Genomic DNA, 17,326 nt, shown 5'->3' on the forward strand with positions numbered 1-17,326 from the left:
GCGCCCGCAACCCTGTACAGGGTCACATCTTCACAAGGCTGGCAAGCGGCATTCCGCTGCGCGCGTGCGTCGTCCGAGCAGTTGCGTGATAAACGACCGTGTCGAAAGCCCAAACACCGCCGAGGCCAGTCGCCGCCGCCGCAAGGGCAGCCACGCAGCCTGGCGAGAGGCATCGTCTCGTGTAGCGTCGCCCCCGCCCCAACTGGAGTGGCCCAGTTTTTTGAACGGGACGGGAACTGCGAAGCACTTAGACCGACGGCGGACTACGACGAGAACGCCTTAAGCTTCGCCAACGTTTCGCCAACTCGTGCGGGAGACTTTTTCCGCTTCGCGGCAAGTCGTCGCGCCGTGCTCTCCGCATCAACCGCGTACGCAGCGAACCGCAAACGTCGGGCGCAGCCTCCTCACCTCCCTGCGCTTTGCGCGCGAACGTTCCCTGTTCGCGCGGCAAAGCCTGGAGGAGGCACGGCCCCGCAGCGTGTTCGAGCGCCCGGTCTACGGGACACCCTGCTTACTTCGAGGGCAACAAGCGCAACGCAAGGCTGCGATCTCGCGCACTTTGCGCACGGCTGGAGAAGCTTTGCTGGCCGGCTTTCGCTCCTCGTGTTTACCGTGCGTTAAAGTTGCGCGTCCGTGGCTCTCGCAGCTCTTGCGCGCCCGGTCGCAGAGAGGAGTACGCAACCTCGACCGCACTTTCCCTGCAGGCTTCCTTCCGACTCGAAGTCCTGCGGCGGTCTCAACGAGGTGCCACATCCTCAATGCAGTCGGTCGCCCCCGTTTCGGTTGGGCTCTGGCACGACGGTCGCCACCGTCTCGCCCTTGAGTGGCCGCTGTTGGCGCTCGCTGTGAGGTGTTCAGCGTGCTGTCCGTGTTGCCGACGCGGTCAAAACGAGTCGACGGCTCACGTTCCCTTGTGCGCCGAAGGCTCTCTTGATATGTGATCCGACCCTCAGACAGACGAAGCCAAGGGAAGACCCAAGGCCGCAATGTGCGTTCAAAGAATCAGTGCTCAGTGTGTCCTGCAATTCACACCAAGTCTCGCAGCTGGCTGCGTTCTTCATCGACCCGAGAACCGAGTGATCCACCGCTTAGAGTCGTGAAAAAGTGTTTGTTCAATTCCGTACAGTCAAAACCAAACGTTTCTGGCACTCGGCCAAACAGTGGCCAAGAAGGGCGCTTTTCAGCGCACGCTTGGACTCCAAAACTCTGCCGCGCCTTTTTCGGCTGCCGCAAATCGAGCAAACGGTGTGTTTCGGACGGCGTTTCGCTTTCGCTACTTGCGAGTGCTTTCGTGGTCCACCCCTCTATAAATACTCGGGAGGCGTCGAAGCCGGTTCTCCAAGCCGGACCCGTAGGTATCGTTGTGTGCTCGCTCTCATTGGCCCGCCTAACCAGAAAATGCCTGCGGTACACCCATTTGGATAAGAGTGCACGCAGATGCGGGCCTCGACGGCTACACATTTCCTCGGGCGGCCGCCTCCCGGCCTCCGTGGAGCGCGGGATGCACGGTCCCATCGACAAGCCTCTCCCGTTTTTACCGTGGCGTCGCGGTTCACCACGGCAGGCGGGTCGGTCTCCTCCGCATAAAAAGGGGGACCCCCGCTTTTTGTTCCACGAAATCGCACAAGCTTTTTTCGCATCCACGGTTTGCCACCGCACACCAAAATGCCGATCCGGCTGCCTACTTTAGCCAACAGGTGGAGCCAGGCGCGCCGTACTTGCGCGGCACTTCCCACGTCCACCGAAGTCGGTGCCAAGGACCACTTTCGGCGCCGGAGCCGCGTACGAGCCTACTCGAGGCGGAAGAACGAAGCCAGCAAGGGCCTGGCCGCAAGTGCGTTCAATTGTCGGGACGTCCAAGTCCCTCGTTCTTCCGTGCTTCCTCTTTCGGCAAGTCGTTGCGGCACCTTCCCAAAGCGCGCAGACCCGCTAATCGCGACGAGCGCGACGTGGCCGTGCCGCCTTTCCCTCGGCAGCAAGCAAAACGCCTGGCAACGTCGACGCTCCCCTAACCGCGATCTCGCACCGTGTTTCGTGTGGCGAATTCAAAAGCCGGCCGGCGCTGCTGCAACCATTACGGTCGGTACGCATACGCCGCGGAGGGCGGGACGGTCATCGGAGCGTGCGGTTCCTCCATCGAGTACTGCGCACCTCGGCCGTCGCATCGCCGTGCCATGACCGGCCGCGCGTCAACGCGAACCGGTGCCAGCGAGATCCCTCGCCTGCAAGAACCGACCGGCAGCCTCCGTCACCCGAGGACGCGGAGGCGCTTGCCGCGGACGGCGGGACGGTATGCACTGGTGCACAGCGGACCCGTCACATCGCCAGTTCCTTGACCGACCGCCGACGCTTGTGCCGTTCCTCTCGTACTTGGCAGTCGCCGCGCGATTGTCGGGTCTCGTTCTTGCACGCTCGAACGGTCGGGAGGGCACTCGGCTGGCGTTTCGGGAACGCGCAGCCTCGCCTTCTACCGACGTAACCACGACTCGCCGTTCGCGCTCCGCCGCTCCTGTTTACAGTACTAGGCGGTCCCGCAGCGGTCGGGTCGCGCATTTCGAGCGCTTCGAGCCACGGTGCAGTGGCGGGTCGAAAGCCGACCTATGAGTGCGTTGCGCCGTTTGTACCCGCGTCCGCCACCTGGCCGACCGTCCAAGGTCGCGGTGTTGGCGTCCGCTGGGCGCAACAATTTGTCACGGGGTGCCGCTCCACATTCAGGCAGCCCCGTGGGGAAAAGCCGACCCCGCGTCCAAACGGGGTCAGCGGCAGAAAGTGTCGGGCGCAGACGCAGCTGAGGCGCTCACCCTTCACAATCCGTTAATGATCCTTCCGCAGGTTCACCTACGGAAACCTTGTTACGACTTTTACTTCCTCTAAATGATCAAGTTTGGTCATCTTTCCAACAGACCGGCGCAACCGAAAGGCCGCGCCGGACATCGGTCCGAAGACCTCACTAAATCATTCAATCGGTAGTAGCGACGGGCGGTGTGTACAAAGGGCAGGGACGTAATCAACGCGAGCTTATGACTCGCGCTTACTGGGAATTCCTCGTTCAAGGGGAACAATTGCAAGCCCCTATCCCAATCACGAAAGAAGTTCCACGGGTTACCCAGTCTTTTCAGACAGGGATAAAGACACGCTGCTTCCTTCAGTGTAGCGCGCGTGCGGCCCCGGACATCTAAGGGCATCACAGACCTGTTATTGCTCTGTTTCGTGCGGCTAGGAGCCGCTTGTCCCTCTAAGAAGGTTGTAAGGTGCTGGGAACCCCGCACCTATTTAATAGGCTAGAGTCTCGTTCGTTATCGGAATTAACCAGACAAATCGCTCCACCAACTAAGAACGGCCATGCACCACCATCCACCGAATCAAGAAAGAGCTCTCAATCTGTCAATCCTCCCAGTGTCCGGGCCGGGTAAGTTTTCCCGTGTTGAGTCAAATTAAGCCGCAGGCTCCACTCCTGGTGGTGCCCTTCCGTCAATTCCTTTAAGTTTCAGCTTTGCAACCATACTTCCCCCGGAACCCAAATACTTTGGTTTCCCGGAAGCTGCCCGCCGAGTCATTTGAGTAACTCAGGCGGATCGCTGGTTGGCATCGTTTATGGTCAGAACTAGGGCGGTATCTGATCGCCTTCGAACCTCTGACTTTCGTTCTTGATCAATGAAAACATTCTTGGCAAATGCTTTCGCAGTAGTTCGTCTTGCGACGGTCCAAGAATTTCACCTCTAGCGCCGCAATACGAATGCCCCCGTCCGTCCCTCTTAATCATTACCTCGTATTCCAAAAACCAACAGAACAGAAACGAGGTCTTGTTCTATTATTCCATGCAAGTTTATTCAGGCGACTCGCCTGCGTTGAGCACTCTAATTTTTTCAAAGTAAAAGCACCGGCCATCTCGAGGCACACAATGAAGTGCACCAAGAAAGAACCGGCATGATGTTCAGTCCGAGCCGTCGCATCGGGTAGATGCACTACTCGTCTGGAACTGAGATCCAACTACGAGCTTTTTAACCGCAGCAGCTTTAGTATACGCTATTGGAGCTGGAATTACCGCGGCTGCTGGCACCAGACTTGCCCTCCAATTGATCCTCGTTAAAGGATTTAGAGTGTACTCATTTCAATTACGGGGCCTCAAAAGAGTCCCGTATTGTTATTTTTCGTCACTACCTCCCCGTGCCGGGAGTGGGTAATTTGCGCGCCTGCTGCCTTCCTTGGATGTGGTAGCCGTTTCTCAGGCTCCCTCTCCGGAATCGAACCCTGATTCTCCGTTACCCGTAACAACCATGGTAAGCAAGTAACCTACCATCGAAAGTTGATAAGGCAGACACTTGAAAGAAACGTCGCCGGCTCGTGGCCATGCGATCAGCACAAAGTTATCCAGAGTCACCACACAATACGGGCCGAAACCCGATCGATCTTGGTCTAATAAAAGCACCCGTTACCCAAAGGGCTCCAGGCTCACTGCATGTATTAGCTCTAGAATTGCCACAGTTATCCAAGTAGGAAGAAACGATCTAAGGAACCATAACTGATTTAATGAGCCATTCGCGGTTTCGCCTTATTTCGGCATGTACTTAGACATGCATGGCTTAATCTTTGAGACAAGCATATGATTACTGGCAGGATCAACCAGGTAATCGTTCGACTGCGCGTCCGTCCTCGCCTTCGGCGGGCCGGACGCAGTCTGTGTGCGGCGGAGGCCACCTTCAGGCGCCCCAACACGCTTATTTTGCACTCCGAGATGACGGCGTTCGAGCTCGCTACGGCACAACCTTCCCGAAAGACGAGTGGGAGCCGTGCGGCAAGAAGCACGTTCATGCTCGCTCTTTTTCGTTGCATCGACTCGGTCGCGCCGTGCGGGTTGCCCAAGCCCGCTGCACTGTCGGTGGACCGGCCGGAACTAGCAACGGAGCCGAGACTGCAAAGCCGCCAGACGACGGGTCACGCCCGCGTCTTCGGCGCTTTCGCATCTGAATCGCCCGAGGACGACACGGAACACACCTCGATATCGTGGTAAAACGGCACCGTCCGACAACCAGCCCCTAACGCATCAAGCGGATGAGGCTGCAGACGACTGCCGTGGATTCCCCTGGAGCAGACCCGAGGACACGCTTGACGAGGCCGAAGCCCGCCGCATATCAGACACCCGGTCGCTTTCGCGTACGCCGCTCACGAGAACCCCCACATAATAGCAGCGATAAGTACCCAGACCTCCTTGGGCACTAATACGAGCGTACTCGAGAAAATTTCACCGCGGGTGTGCCCCGAAACGTGTGGCACGTTGAGCGTGCCACAAGTCTACGTCGCTCTCAAACCCGCCGAGGTCGTAGAATTTGCGACCCTACTCACGAAATTCCCACCGAGGATACGGCCGCAAACGTACCGCACCTTGGGTAGGCCACGAGTTTGTGCAACACTACGCTGACGGCACAGCACCGAGGTCGTGCGCGCACGCACGGGAAAATTCCGCCGCGGTTTCTGCCGAAAACGTGAGGCACCACGACTCTCCGCAAGTTCGCGTCGACTGCGAAAGACCGAAGTCGTGAACGACGTGTCCGCTACTCGCCGCCGACACGCTGGACACCAAACGTACAACGACTCGACGGCGTCGTAGAGGCCCACGACGCGGTTTTCCTTAACGACGTCTCGGCGTGGCACCGACAGGTTAGAACGGCCGACCAACGTTCCCTGTCCGCCGTTCGGCTCAGTCGAAGGGCTCGGCGACTTCGGCAACGCTGCGAAGCCGCACGGTGACGCACGCCATGTCCCCATTTTTTTTTTTTTTTCTTTCTGCGTCTGCCGGGGTGCCCCTATAATAGCAGCGATAAGCACCCAGACCGCCGTGGGTCGCTCGCCCCGGCTGACGTGGTTTTTCGTACTCCTGCGGCGGTCGCCGTCAAGCACGTCCAAATACGCTACTTTCGTGGGCGCATTCACGCTCTTTCGCTTCGCCGGAGTGCCAGCACTCACTCTGCCAAAAACGGCGAACATCCGAGCGGCGGTTCCCACTTTTGCGTCGGCGTCGCAAACCCCGCCCCGGCAGACGAGGTTTGCCGTACTCGTGCGACGGTGGCCGGCGGGCACGTCGAAAGACGCCGATATCGTGCGCGAATTGGCGCACCTTGGCTTCACCGGAGTGCCGCCACTGACTCCTCCAAAAACGGCGAAGATCCGAGCGGCGCTTCCCACTTTCGCATCGGCGTCCCGAACTCCGCCCCGGCTGACGCGGTTTACCGTACTCGTGCGACGGTCGCCGGCGAGCACGTGGAAAGACGCCGATATCGTGCCCGAATCGGCTCCGTTCGGCTTCGCCGGAGTGCCAGCACTGGCTCGGCGAAAGACGACGAACATCCGAGCGACGGTTCTCACTATTGCGTACGCGTCGCAAACCCCGCCCCGGCAGACGCACTTTGCCGTACTCGTGCGACGGTCGCCGGCGAGCACGTAGAAAGACGCCGATATCGTGCCGGAATCGGCCCCGTTTGGCTTCGCCGGAGTGCCAGCACTCACTCGGCCACAAACGGCGAACATCCGAGCGGCGGTTCCCACTTAGCCGTCGGCGTCCCGAACTCCGCCCCGGCAGACGCGGTTGCCGAGCTCGTGCGACTAGCGACCGCGAAGCCGTCTCGCGACGCCGCTTTCGTGCGCGGCTCCCACTGCGACCTGGGTCACCCGAGGTCGACGAGCAAGAAAGAATGTCGAAAAAAAATTTTTTTTTTTTTTGCGTCTGCCGGGGTGCCCCTATAATAGCAGCGATAAGCACCCAGACCGCCATGGGTCGCTCGCCCCGGCTGACGTGGTTTTTCGTTTTCCTGCGGTGGTCGTCGTCAAGCACGTCCAAACACGCCACTTTCGTGGGCGCATTCGCGCTCTTTCGCTTCGCCGGAGTGCCAGCACTCACTCTGCCAAAAACGGCGAACATCCTAGTGGCGGTTCCCACTTTTGCGTCGGCGTCGCCAACCCCGCCCCGGCATACGCGGTTTGCCGTACTCGTGCGGCGGTGGCCGGCGGGCACGTCGAAAGACACCGATATCGTGCGCGAGTCGATGCTTCTTGGTCTCGCAGGAGGGCCGCCACTCACTCCTGCAAAAACGGCGAAGATCCGAGCGGCGCTTCCCACTTTTTCGTCGGCATCGCAAACCTCGCCCCGGCAGACGCGCTTTGCCGTACTCGTGCGACGGTCGCCGGCGAGCACGTCGAAATACGCCGATATCGTGCCCGAATCGGCCCCGTTTCGCTTCGCCGGAGTGCCAGCACTCACTCGGCCAAAAACGGCGAACATCCGAGCAGCGGTACCCACTTAGCCGTCGGCATCCCGAACTCCGCGCCGGCTGACGCGGTTGCCGAGCTCGTGCGACTAGCGACCGCGAACGCGTCTCGCGACGCCGCTTTCGTGCGCGGCTCCCATTGCGACCTGGGTTACCCGAGCTCGACCAGCAAAAAAGAAGGTCGAAAAAAAATTTTTTTTTTCTGCGTCTGCCGGGGTGCCCCTATAATAGCAGCGATAAGCACCCAGACCGCCGTGGGTCGCTCGCCCCGGCTGACGTGATTTTTCGTACTCCTGCAGCGGTCGCCGTCAAGCACGTCCAAATACGCCACTTTCGTGGGCGCTTTCGCGCTCTTTCGCGTCGCCGGTGTGCCAGCACTCACTCTGCCAAAAACGGCGAACATCCTAGTGGCGGTTCCCACTTTTGCGTCGGCGTCGCCAACCCCGCCCCGGCATACGCGGTTTGCCGTACTCGTGCGGCGGTGGCCGGCGGGCACGTCGAAAGACACCGATATCGTGCGCGAGTCGATGCTTCTTGGTCTCGCAGGAGGGCCGCCACTCACTCCTGCAAAAACGGCGAAGATCCGAGCGGCGCTTCCCACTTTTTCGTCGGCATCGCAAACCTCGCCCCGGCAGACGCGCTTTGCCGTACTCGTGCGACGGTCGCCGGCGAGCACGTCGAAATACGCCGATATCGTGCCCGAATCGGCCCCGTTTCGCTTCGCCGGAGTGCCAGCACTCACTCGGCCAAAAACGGCGAACATCCGAGCAGCGGTACCCACTTAGCCGTCGGCATCCCGAACTCCGCGCCGGCTGACGCGGTTGCCGAGCTCGTGCGACTAGCGACCGCGAACGCGTCTCGCGACGCCGCTTTCGTGCGCGGCTCCCATTGCGACCTGGGTTACCCGAGCTCGACCAGCAAAAAAGAAGGTCGAAAAAAAATTTTTTTTTTCTGCGTCTGCCGGGGTGCCCCTATAATAGCAGCGATAAGCACCCAGACCGCCGTGGGTCGCTCGCCCCGGCTGACGTGGTTTTTCGTACTCCTGCAGCGGTCGCCGTCAAGCACGTCCAAATACGCCACTTTCGTGGGCGCTTTCGCGCTCTTTCGCGTCGCCGGTGTGCCAGCACTCACTCTGCCAAAAACGGCCAACATCCGAGCGGCGGTTCCCACTTTTGCGTCGGCGTCGTAAACCCCGCCCCGGCAGACGCGGTTTGCCCTACTCGTTCGACGGTCGCCGGCGAGCGCGTCGAAAGACGCCGATATCGTGCGCTAATTGGCGCTCCTTGGCTTCTCCGGAGTGCCGCCACTCACTCCTCCAAAAACGGCGAAGATCCGAGCGGCGTTCTCCACTTTCGCATCGGCGTCCCGAACTCCGCCCGGGCTGACGCGGTTTACCGTACTCGTGCGACGGTCGCCGCCGGGCACGTCGAAAGACGCCGATATCGTGCCGTAATCGGCCCCGTTTGGCTTCGCCCGAGTGCCAGCACTCACTCGGCCAAAAACGGCGAACATCCGAGCAGCGTTTCCCACTTTCGCATCGGCGTCCCGAAGCCCGCCCCGGCAGACGCGGTTTGCCCTACTCGAGCGACGGTCGCCGGCGATCACGTCGAAAGGCGCCGAATTCGTGCACGAATCGATGCTTCTTGGTCTCGCAGGAGGGCCGCCACTCACTCCTGCAAAAACGGCGAAGATCCGAGTTGCGCTTCCCACTTTTTCGTCGGCGTCCCGAACTACGCCCCGGCTGACGCGGTTTACCGTACTCGTGCGACGGTCGCCGGCGGGCACTTCAAAATACGCCGATTTCGTGGGCGCATTCACGCTGTTTCGCTTCCCCGGAGTGCCAACACTCACTCTGCCGAAAGCGGCGATCATCCGAGCGGCGGTTCCCACTTTTGCGTCGGCTTCGCAAACGGCGCCCCGGCAGACGCGCTCGTGCGACGTACTCGTGCGACGGTCGCCGGCGAGCACGTCGAAAGACGCCGATATCGTGCTCGAATCGACCCCGTTTCGCTTCGCCGGAGTGCTGCCAGTCACGGCGCAGAAAACGGCGAACAAGTGTTTTTTTTTTTTTTTTCCTAGAATTTGTGTTATAGAAGGCACATTTGATATCGGACGATAATTTTCAACTTTATCACGCGCACCGATTTTCGTGTAGAGGTTTGCAAGTTTATGGGAATTTCTCCACTTGGAATAATGCGATTTAGTAGTACTACGAGAACTTCATGGATGTACTCAAGGGTACGGGGCAAGTCAGTTACGTCAACACCTGCAGATTTTTTACACTTCAAACTGAAAATTGTTGGTTGTGAGTCCTCGTGTGATATTAAAGGCCGATTCGCTAACACATAGAACAAAGAAAGAAAGGAAGAAAAAACGCCCGCGCTCGCTCAAGAAACCTGGGTTCGCAACAAGTGGCAACAACAAGCAACCGAGCGAGTGCGCCAAAACCCGTGGCGGCCGAACAAACGCGAAGTCCCAACCGCGTCAGCCGGGGCGGCACGGGACAGGAAAAATCACTTCAGCCGGGGCGGCGGGGCACCGAATAAACCTCGTCACCTCGTCGCAGGATAAAAGAGGAAACAAAAAGTCTAAACAGCGTCTGCTGGAGCGAATGCGTAATAAAACAACAACAACAACAAAAAAAAAACACCCGCGCTCAAGAAGTCTGCAATCCTCACAAAAGGCGACTGTGACCGAGCAGCGTCAGCCGGGGCCGTGCGGAAACGGAAAAACCGCGACTACCGGGGCGTCGAGGCACCGAAAAATCCACTTCAGCCGCGGCGAAAAAAAAAACAAAAAGAAAGACGGAGGGGGGGGGGGGGAACCACGTCTGCCGGGGCGAAGGAAAAAAAAAAACGCGTCTGCCGGGGCGAGCCCGGGTGCGGCACCACCGGGAAAACTGTGGCAAACAGACATGGCGATCGAGTGAGTGGGCCGCCAGCCAGGCTCAGCCAAAAAGTGCAAAGTCCGAACTGCGTCAGCCGGGGCGGCAAAAACCGCGTCAGCCGGGGCGGCGCAAAAAACCGCGTCTGCCGGGGCGGCACGAAACCGCGTCAGCCGGGGCGGGGCGAAAACTGCGTCAGCCGGGGCGAAAAGAAAAAAAAAACGCGTCTGCCGGGGCAAGCCCGGGTGCGGCACCACCGGGAAAACTGTGGCAAACAGACATGGCGATCGAGTGAGTGGGCCGCCAGCCAGGCACAGCCGAAAAGTGCAAAGTCCGAACCGTGTCAGCCGGGGCGACGCAAAAACCGCGTCAGCCGGGGCGGCGCGAAAACCGCGTCAGCCGGGGCGGCACGAAACCGCGTCAGCCGGGGCGGCGCGAAAACTGCGTCAGCCGGGGCGGCGCGAAAACCTCGTCAGCCGGGGCGAGCGAAAAGGGGGGGGGGGGAACCACGTCTGCCGGGGCGAAAGAAAAAAAAAACGCGTCTGCCGGGGCGAGCCCGGGTGCGGCACCACCGGGAAGACTGTGGCAAACAGACATGGCGATCGAGTGAGTGGGCCGCCAGCCAGGCTCAGCCCAAAAAGTGCCAAGTCCGAACTGCGTCAGCCGGGGCGGCAAAAACCGCGTCAGCCGGGGCGGCGCGAAAACCGCGTCTGCCGGGGCGGCGCGAAAACTGCGTCAGCCGGGGCGAGCCCGGGTGCGGCACCACCGGGAAAACTGTGGCTAACAGACATGGCGATCGAGTGAGTGGGCCACCAGCCAGGCTCAGCCAAAAAGTGCCAAGTCCGAACTGCGTCAGCCGGGGCGGCAAAAACCGCGTCAGCCGGGGCGGCGCAAAAAAACCGCGTCTGCCGGGGCGGCACGAAACCGCGTCAGCCGGGGCGGCGCGAAAACTGCGTCAGCCGGGGCGAAAGAAAAAAAAAAACGCGTCTGCCGGGGCGAGCCCGGGTGCGGCACCACCGGGAAAACTGTGGCAAACAGACATGGCGATCGAGTGAGTGGGCCGCCAGCCAGGCACAGCCGAAAAGTGCTAAGTCCGAACTGCGTCTGCCGGGGCGGCACGAAACCGCGTCAGCCGGGGCGGCGCGAAAACCGCGTCTGCCGGGGCGGCACGAAACCGCGTCAGCCGGGGCGGCGCGAAAACTGCGTCAGCCGGGGCGAGCCCGGGTGCGGCACCACCGGGAAAACTGTGGCAAACAGACATGGCGATCGAGTGAGTGGGCCGCCAGCCAGGCACAGCCGAAAAGTGCTAAGTCCGAACTGCGTCTGCCGGGGCGGCACGAAACCGCGTCAGCCGGGGCGGCGCGAAAACCGCGTCTGCCGGGGCGGCACGAAACCGCGTCAGCCGGGGCGGCGCGAAAACTGCGTCAGCCGGGGCGAGCCCGGGTGCGGCACCACCGGGAAAACTGTGGCAAACAGACATGGCGATCGAGTGAGTGGGCCGCCAGCCAGGCACAGCCGAAAAGTGCAAAGTCCGAACCGTGTCAGCCGGGGCGACGCAAAAACCGCGTCAGCCGGGGCGGCGCGAAAACCGCGTCAGCCGGGGCGGCACGAAACCGCGTCAGCCGGGGCGGCGCGAAAACTGCGTCAGCCGGGGCGGCGCGAAAACCTCGTCAGCCGGGGCGAGCGAAAAGGGGGGGGGGGAACCACGTCTGCCGGGGCGAAAGAAAAAAAAAACGCGTCTGCCGGGGCGAGCCCGGGTGCGGCACCACCGGGAAGACTGTGGCAAACAGACATGGCGATCGAGCGAGTGGGCCGCCAGCCAGGCTCAGCCCAAAAAGTGCCAAGTCCGAACTGCGTCAGCCGGGGCGGCAAAAACCGCGTCAGCCGGGGCGGCGCGAAAACCGCGTCTGCCGGGGCGGCGCGAAAACTGCGTCAGCCGGGGCGAGCCCGGGTGCGGCACCACCGGGAAAACTGTGGCTAACAGACATGGCGATCGAGTGAGTGGGCCACCAGCCAGGCTCAGCCAAAAAGTGCCAAGTCCGAACTGCGTCAGCCGGGGCGGCAAAAACCGCGTCAGCCGGGGCGGCGCAAAAAAACCGCGTCTGCCGGGGCGGCACGAAACCGCGTCAGCCGGGGCGGCGCGAAAACTGCGTCAGCCGGGGCGAAAGAAAAAAAAAAACGCGTCTGCCGGGGCGAGCCCGGGTGCGGCACCACCGGGAAAACTGTGGCAAACAGACATGGCGATCGAGTGAGTGGGCCGCCAGCCAGGCACAGCCGAAAAGTGCTAAGTCCGAACTGCGTCTGCCGGGGCGGCACGAAACCGCGTCAGCCGGGGCGGCGCGAAAACCGCGTCTGCCGGGGCGGCACGAAACCGCGTCAGCCGGGGCGGCGCGAAAACTGCGTCAGCCGGGGCGAGCCCGGGTGCGGCACCACCGGGAAAACTGTGGCAAACAGACATGGCGATCGAGTGAGTGGGCCGCCAGCCAGGCACAGCCGAAAAGTGCTAAGTCCGAACTGCGTCTGCCGGGGCGGCACGAAACCGCGTCAGCCGGGGCGGCGCGAAAACCGCGTCTGCCGGGGCGGCACGAAACCGCGTCAGCCGGGGCGGCGCGAAAACTGCGTCAGCCGGGGCGAGCCCGGGTGCGGCACCACCGGGAAAACTGTGGCAAACAGACATGGCGATCGAGTGAGTGGGCCGCCAGCCAGGCACAGCCGAAAAGTGCTAAGTCCGAACTGCGTCAGCCGGGGCGGCAAAAACCGCGTCAGCCGGGGCGGCGCAAAAAACCGCGTCTGCCGGGGCGGCACGAAACCGCGTCAGCCGGGGCGGCGCGAAAACTGCGTCAGCCGGGGCGAAAGAAAAAAAAAAACGCGTCTGCCGGGGCGAGCCCGGGTGCGGCACCACCGGGAAAACTGTGGCAAACAGACATGGCGATCGAGTGAGTGGGCCGCCAGCCAGGCACAGCCGAAAAGTGCTAAGTCCGAACTGCGTCTGCCGGGGCGGCACGAAACCGCGTCAGCCGGGGCGGCGCGAAAACCGCGTCTGCCGGGGCGGCACGAAACCGCGTCAGCCGGGGCGGCGCGAAAACTGCGTCAGCCGGGGCGAGCCCGGGTGCGGCACCACCGGGAAAACTGTGGCAAACAGACATGGCGATTGAGTGAGTGGGCCGCCAGCCAGGCACAGCCGAAAAGTGCTAAGTCCGAACTGCGTCTGCCGGGGCGGCACGAAACCGCGTCAGCCGGGGCGGCGCGAAAACCGCGTCTGCCGGGGCGGCACGAAACCGCGTCAGCCGGGGCGGCGCGAAAACTGCGTCAGCCGGGGCGAGCCCGGGTGCGGCACCACCGGGAAAACTGTGGCAAACAGACATGGCGATCGAGTGAGTGGGCCGCCAGCCAGGCACAGCCGAAAAGTGCTAAGTCCGAACTGCGTCTGCCGGGGCGGCACGAAACCGCGTCAGCCGGGGCGGCGCGAAAACCGCGTCTGCCGGGGCGGCACGAAACCGCGTCAGCCGGGGCGGCGCGAAAACTGCGTCAGCCGGGGCGAGCCCGGGTGCGGCACCACCGGGAAAACTGTGGCAAACAGACATGGCGATCGAGTGAGTGGGCCGCCAGCCAGGCACAGCCGAAAAGTGCAAAGTCCGAACCGTGTCAGCCGGGGCGACGCAAAAACCGCGTCAGCCGGGGCGGCGCGAAAACCGCGTCTGCCGGGGCGGCACGAAACCGCGTCAGCCGGGGCGGCGCGAAAACTGCGTCAGCCGGGGCGAGCCCGGGTGCGGCACCACCGGGAAAACTGTGGCAAACAGACATGGCGATCGAGTGAGTGGGCCGCCAGCCAGGCACAGCCGAAAAGTGCTAAGTCCGAACTGCGTCAGCCGGGGCGGCAAAAACCGCGTCAGCCGGGGCGGCGCAAAAACCGCGTCTGCCGGGGCGAAATAAAAAAAAAAAACAAAGAAAAAAGCCCGCGCTTAATCAAAAGAAAACAAAGAAAAAAGCTTGCGCTTAATCAAAAGAAAACAAACAAAAAAAGTTCGCGCTTAAGCCTGGCGGTGGAACCACCGGGGCAAACAGACATGGCGATCGAGTGAGTGGGCCGCCAGCCAGGCACAGCCGAAAAGTGCTAAGTCCGAACTGCGTCTGCCGGGGCGGCACGAAACCGCGTCAGCCGGGGCGGCGCGAAAACCGCGTCTGCCGGGGCGGCACGAAACCGCGTCAGCCGGGGCGGCGCGAAAACTGCGTCAGCCGGGGCGAGCCCGGGTGCGGCACCACCGGGAAAACTGTGGCAAACAGACATGGCGATCGAGTGAGTGGGCCGCCAGCCAGGCACAGCCGAAAAGTGCAAAGTCCGAACCGTGTCAGCCGGGGCGACGCAAAAACCGCGTCAGCCGGGGCGGCGCGAAAACCGCGTCAGCCGGGGCGGCACGAAACCGCGTCAGCCGGGGCGGCGCGAAAACTGCGTCAGCCGGGGCGGCGCGAAAACCTCGTCAGCCGGGGCGAGCGAAAAGGGGGGGGGGGGAACCACGTCTGCCGGGGCGAAAGAAAAAAAAAACGCGTCTGCCGGGGCGAGCCCGGGTGCGGCACCACCGGGAAGACTGTGGCAAACAGACATGGCGATCGAGTGAGTGGGCCGCCAGCCAGGCTCAGCCCAAAAAGTGCCAAGTCCGAACTGCGTCAGCCGGGGCGGCAAAAACCGCGTCAGCCGGGGCGGCGCGAAAACCGCGTCTGCCGGGGCGGCGCGAAAACTGCGTCAGCCGGGGCGAGCCCGGGTGCGGCACCACCGGGAAAACTGTGGCTAACAGACATGGCGATCGAGTGAGTGGGCCACCAGCCAGGCTCAGCCAAAAAGTGCCAAGTCCGAACTGCGTCAGCCGGGGCGGCAAAAACCGCGTCAGCCGGGGCGGCGCAAAAAAACCGCGTCTGCCGGGGCGGCACGAAACCGCGTCAGCCGGGGCGGCGCGAAAACTGCGTCAGCCGGGGCGAAAGAAAAAAAAAAAACGCGTCTGCCGGGGCGAGCCCGGGTGCGGCACCACCGGGAAAACTGTGGCAAACAGACATGGCGATCGAGTGAGTGGGCCGCCAGCCAGGCACAGCCGAAAAGTGCTAAGTCCGAACTGCGTCTGCCGGGGCGGCACGAAACCGCGTCAGCCGGGGCGGCGCGAAAACCGCGTCTGCCGGGGCGGCACGAAACCGCGTCAGCCGGGGCGGCGCGAAAACTGCGTCAGCCGGGGCGAGCCCGGGTGCGGCACCACCGGGAAAACTGTGGCAAACAGACATGGCGATCGAGTGAGTGGGCCGCCAGCCAGGCACAGCCGAAAAGTGCTAAGTCCGAACTGCGTCTGCCGGGGCGGCACGAAACCGCGTCAGCCGGGGCGGCGCGAAAACCGCGTCTGCCGGGGCGGCACGAAACCGCGTCAGCCGGGGCGGCGCGAAAACTGCGTCAGCCGGGGCGAGCCCGGGTGCGGCACCACCGGGAAAACTGTGGCAAACAGACATGGCGATCGAGTGAGTGGGCCGCCAGCCAGGCACAGCCGAAAAGTGCTAAGTCCGAACTGCGTCAGCCGGGGCGGCAAAAACCGCGTCAGCCGGGGCGGCGCAAAAAACCGCGTCTGCCGGGGCGGCACGAAACCGCGTCAGCCGGGGCGGCGCGAAAACTGCGTCAGCCGGGGCGAAAGAAAAAAAAAAACGCGTCTGCCGGGGCGAGCCCGGGTGCGGCACCACCGGGAAAACTGTGGCAAACAGACATGGCGATCGAGTGAGTGGGCCGCCAGCCAGGCACAGCCGAAAAGTGCTAAGTCCGAACTGCGTCTGCCGGGGCGGCACGAAACCGCGTCAGCCGGGGCGGCGCGAAAACCGCGTCTGCCGGGGCGGCACGAAACCGCGTCAGCCGGGGCGGCGCGAAAACTGCGTCAGCCGGGGCGAGCCCGGGTGCGGCACCACCGGGAAAACTGTGGCAAACAGACATGGCGATTGAGTGAGTGGGCCGCCAGCCAGGCACAGCCGAAAAGTGCTAAGTCCGAACTGCGTCTGCCGGGGCGGCACGAAACCGCGTCAGCCGGGGCGGCGCGAAAACCGCGTCTGCCGGGGCGGCACGAAACCGCGTCAGCCGGGGCGGCGCGAAAACTGCGTCAGCCGGGGCGAGCCCGGGTGCGGCACCACCGGGAAAACTGTGGCAAACAGACATGGCGATCGAGTGAGTGGGCCGCCAGCCAGGCACAGCCGAAAAGTGCTAAGTCCGAACTGCGTCTGCCGGGGCGGCACGAAACCGCGTCAGCCGGGGCGGCGCGAAAACCGCGTCTGCCGGGGCGGCACGAAACCGCGTCAGCCGGGGCGGCGCGAAAACTGCGTCAGCCGGGGCGAGCCCGGGTGCGGCACCACCGGGAAAACTGTGGCAAACAGACATGGCGATCGAGTGAGTGGGCCGCCAGCCAGGCACAGCCGAAAAGTGCAAAGTCCGAACCGTGTCAGCCGGGGCGACGCAAAAACCGCGTCAGCCGGGGCGGCGCGAAAACCGCGTCTGCCGGGGCGGCACGAAACCGCGTCAGCCGGGGCGGCGCGAAAACTGCGTCAGCCGGGGCGAGCCCGGGTGCGGCACCACCGGGAAAACTGTGGCAAACAGACATGGCGATCGAGTGAGTGGGCCGCCAGCCAGGCACAGCCGAAAAGTGCTAAGTCCGAACTGCGTCAGCCGGGGCGGCAAAAACCGCGTCAGCCGGGGCGGCGCAAAAACCGCGTCTGCCGGGGCGAAATAAAAAAAAAAACAAAGAAAAAAGCCCGCGCTTAATCAAAAGAAAACAAAGAAAAAAGCTTGCGCTTAATCAAAAGAAAACAAACAAAAAAAGTTCGCGCTTAAGCCTGGCGGTGGAACCACCGGGGCAAACAGACCTGGCGATCGAGTGAGTGGGCCGCCAGCCGGGGTGAGCCAAAAAGTGCAAAGTCCGAACCGCGTCAGCCGGGGCGGCGCGAAAACCGCGTCAGCCGGGGCGGCGCGAAAACCGCGTCAGCCGGGGCGGCGCAAAAACCGCGTCAGCCGGGGCGGCGCAAAAACTGCGTCAGCCGGGGCGGCACGGAAAAACGAAAACCGCGTCAGCCGGGGCGACATCAAAATGAGGAAAAAAAAAAAAAAACTGCCTTAGGACACCTGCGTACACTTTCATGCGTTTGGGCATATCTCTCTGTAACACGCGCG

General features: G+C 62.6%; 2 non-coding genes across 2 annotated transcripts; both read right to left on the reverse strand.

Annotated features, from left to right (window-relative positions):
- Positions 1-943: 943 nt before the first annotated feature.
- On the reverse strand, positions 944-1,096 carry LOC142792172 (5.8S ribosomal RNA). The gene has a single exon (XR_012890715.1). It is a non-coding gene; the product is annotated as a 5.8S ribosomal RNA (ribosomal RNA).
- Positions 1,097-2,815: 1,719 nt separating this feature from the next.
- On the reverse strand, positions 2,816-4,630 carry LOC142792187 (small subunit ribosomal RNA). The gene has a single exon (XR_012890730.1). It is a non-coding gene; the product is annotated as a small subunit ribosomal RNA (ribosomal RNA).
- Between the last annotated feature and the right edge of the window lie 12,696 nt (positions 4,631-17,326).

This window comes from Rhipicephalus microplus, unplaced genomic scaffold (assembly GCF_043290135.1).
Source record: "Rhipicephalus microplus isolate Deutch F79 unplaced genomic scaffold, USDA_Rmic scaffold_206, whole genome shotgun sequence".
NCBI classification, from domain to species: domain Eukaryota; kingdom Metazoa; phylum Arthropoda; class Arachnida; order Ixodida; family Ixodidae; genus Rhipicephalus; species Rhipicephalus microplus.